Source organism: Erpetoichthys calabaricus, chromosome 3 (assembly GCF_900747795.2).
Source record: "Erpetoichthys calabaricus chromosome 3, fErpCal1.3, whole genome shotgun sequence".
NCBI lineage: Eukaryota > Metazoa > Chordata > Cladistia > Polypteriformes > Polypteridae > Erpetoichthys > Erpetoichthys calabaricus.
The window spans coordinates 300766419-300770318 of NC_041396.2; the positions used below are offsets into that span (position 1 = coordinate 300766419).

At 37.3% G+C, this 3900-nt stretch overlaps 1 non-coding gene across 1 annotated transcript; it reads right to left on the bottom strand.

Annotated features, from left to right (window-relative positions):
* Positions 1-2448: 2448 nt before the first annotated feature.
* On the bottom strand, positions 2449-2543 carry trnar-ucu (transfer RNA arginine (anticodon UCU)). The gene is made up of 2 exons: positions 2507-2543; positions 2449-2484 (listed from the first exon to the last, which is right to left on the bottom strand). It is a non-coding gene; the product is annotated as a tRNA-Arg (tRNA).
* Positions 2544-3900: the final 1357 nt, after the last annotated feature.

The window sequence follows — 3900 nt, forward strand, 5'->3', positions numbered from 1 at the left end:
GATTCAGCGGGTTGGAAAATGGATGGATGGATGGATTTTACAGGTGGACGTGGCCATTCGTTTAAAATATATAGCGCCTTTCATATGGAAAGCCATGAGCCATTCATATTGATATCTGATTAATCTGGCAGTTCGTCTTTCTTTAAGATTTTTCATATCTGCAGATATAGCGATCTTGGTAATGCATTAAAAACGGGATATATTATATAGCGCCTTTCATAAAGTAAAACATCAGCGATTGATTTTCTTATCCGATTAATCTGAGAATCGGCCTTTTGTTTACAGGCACAACATGCACAACATGCATTAATCAAAAAAGTATTTTCATATAGCGCCTTACACGAGGAACCCCGTTAACAATGACCTCTACATGCTGATTAGTCTGTAGGTCGTTTTATTACTTCACTGCTTTCACAGGTTGCGGTAAATAACTAAAAGTGAATATTTCATATAGCGCCTTTCACAAGGATAAGCATCAAGAAGCGACGTTATCATGTGACGGATCTGGCCGTCCTATACTTTATTTTCGTTGAGGTATTTCACAAGCTGACGTAACATGTATAACAATTCATGAAATGGCATTTTTATATAGCGTCTTGGTAGCGTTGCTGCCGCGCAGTAAGGAGACCTGTGGTTCGCTTCCCGGGTCCTACCTGCGTGGAGTTTGCATGTTCTCCTCGTGTCTGCGTGGGTTTCCTCCCACAGTCCAAAGACATGCAGGTTAGGTGCATTGGCGATCCTAACTTGTCCCTAGTGTATGTGCTTGGTGTGTGCGTGTGTGTGCCCTGCGGTCGGCTGGCGCCCTGCCCGGGATTTGTTCCTTCCTTGCGCCCTGTGTTGTCTGGGATTGGCTCCAGCAGACCCCCGTGACCCTGTAGTTAGGATATAGAAGGTTGGAAAATGACTGACTGACTGACTATAGCGTCTTACACGAGGAATACCGTCAACAATAACCTTTACCCGCTTTAATTTATTTAAATTCTTTCACAGGTTAATGTGGCAGTTCACTAAGAAGTGACTCTTTTATATAGCGCCTTTCATAACCCTAACCATTAACAATTTATATTACTATCTGATTAATCTGGCAGTTCGTCTTTATTTAAAGACAGACTCAGCGAATTTGGCAATTCATTAAAATGACCTTTTATAGCGCCTTTCATAAGGAAAACCATCAGCAGTTGATTTTATTGTCCGATGAATCCGGCAGCAGCTGGTCTTTCTTTCATTTATGGTCTTTCATAAGCCGGCATACATAACACATCATAAAATATAGCGTCTTAATCAGGAAAACCGTCAGCAAAACCTTTACATGCCGATTAATCCGTCAGTCTTTAATTTATTTAAGTTCTTTCACAGGTTGATGTGGCAGTTCATTAAGAAGTGAATACCTTATATAGCGCCTTTCATAAAGAAACCCATCAGCAATTCATATTAGCATCCGATTAAGCTGGCTGCTCGTGTTTTTTATAGGCAGACATAGCGAACACGGCAATTCATTAAAACCGGATTATGTTATGTAGCGCCTTTCATGAGGAAGACATAGCGAACTTGGCTAATTGAACGTGAATAATTTTATCGCGGAAAACCGACAACACGAGGATTTACAAGGTGATTAAATTTAATTTAAAATCTTTGAAAAGCTTGACAGAGCAATACGTTTAAAAAATGTACATTTTTATATATCGCCTTTCATAAGAAAATCTACCAATAATTACGTTTATTATATGATATATCTGGAGGTCAAACTTTTTTTCCTTCTTCAAAGGCTGACATAACACACACAAAAGTTACGTAATCAGAAATGGGTTTTATATTTTATAGCGCCTTTCATGATTATATTAACCGATTAAACTGGCACTCAGTCTTTACTGTATTTAAGGTGTTTCATAGTTGGAGATATGTATTTCAATTAATAACCAAGCATTTTATATAGCGCCTTTCATACAGAAGACTACCTACAGTTGGCGGTGAGCCTTTATGTTATTTCGGGGCTTTCACTGCTTGATTTGGCACGCCACTAAGTGACAGTCCCATCCACAAAACAACACAATGGGAGCTTTCAAAACCGAGCATTCAGCTCAGGCTGTGCCAGTTGTAAGTGGCACAAAGTAAAAACCAGTCCTGGACGGGCCGCCTGTCGTCATCTCTTTTCTCGAACCAATCGGCACGGAGATGTGACCTGTGACTAGCTCTCAATGCACACGCACGTGCACTAGGGGTCCTGCTGAGAAGAGACAACTCACCGAACACACGCGTCTTTGTCATAAACACTGAGCTGACGAGAACATGCAAATGTCACACAGAATATGAAAGAAATCTGACAAACGAGAGGAGACCATTCAGTCCATCTAAGCGATAACAACGGGGAGTGTAGCGGGAACACAACGTCATCTGCAACGCCAATGCGGGGCTCTCTAAAGGCAGGCAGCTAAGATAGCCTCAAAACCACGACTCTGGTGGGACTCGAACCCACAACCTTTGAATCACTTCTCAAGAGTGCTCACACTAGAAGTCCAATGCGCTATCCATTGCGCCACAGAGCCACACAAGTGCGGGGAGGACGAACGATCTGAAAACAAGACATGATACCTGTCACAAACAGCTGCTACCAAACCAGTCAATTCAGAATTCAAGGTTTATTCTATATAGCGCCTTTCAGAGCAACAGGAATGACTTTATCCATCATTTGTAGAAATGTAACATTCTGCAAATACTTTTGATTTTATATAGCGCCTTTCAGAATAAATGCATCAGCCAACAATTAGATTTGTGAATATGCTGTCATATGCGTTCAATTCTTGATTCTTCTTACATCCATTTTCTGAACACACTTATTCCAATGCAGCACTCAAACCTTAATTTATATAGCGCCTTTACGGGCCGGTCAGTATCACATATTGTTAAAACGCTCTTTATAACTTCAGTCAAGTCAGGGGTTTTCTTTCTTTCTTGCTTTTGAGTTTTCTTTCTGGTTATCATTTTGGTTTAAATGAGGTTTAAATGGGGTAATATGACTATCTGTCATAATATAATAAAAATATTTATTTGTTTGTTTGTTTGTTTGTTTATATTGATTTATTAATTTAAAAAATGCAAAAATGTCAAATTACCTGCGGAGAAATATCTGTCTATCTATCTATCTATCTATCTATCTATCTATCTATCTATCTATCTATCTATAGTGCCTTTCATTTCTATCTATCTATCTATCTATCTATCTATCTATCTATCTATCTATCTATCTATCTATCTATCTATCTATCTATTATATAGTGCATTTCCTCTATCTATCTATCTATCTATCTATCTATCTATCTATCTATCTATCTATCTATCTATCTATCTATAGTGCCTTTCATTTCTATCTATCTATCTATCTATCTATCTATCTATCTATCTATCTATCTATCTATCTATCTATCTATTATATAGTGCATTTCCTCTATCTATCTATCTATCTATCTATCTATCTATCTATCTATCTATCTATCTATCTATCTATCTATCTATCTATCTATCTATCATATAGTGCCTTTCACTCTATCTATCTATCTATCTATCTATCTATCTATCTATCTATCTATCTATCTATCTATCATATACTGCCTTTCACATCTATCTATCTATCTATCTATCTATCTATCTATCTATCTATCTATCTATCTATCTATCTATCTATCTATCTATCTATTATATAGTGCATTTCCTCTATCTATCTATCTATCTATCTATCTATCTATCTATCTATCTATCTATCTATCTATCTATCTATCTATCTATCTATCATATAGTGCCTTTCACTCTATCTATCTATCTATCTATCTATCTATCTATCTATCTATCTATCTATCTATCTATCTATCTATCTATTATATAGTGCCTTTCATTTCTATCTATCTA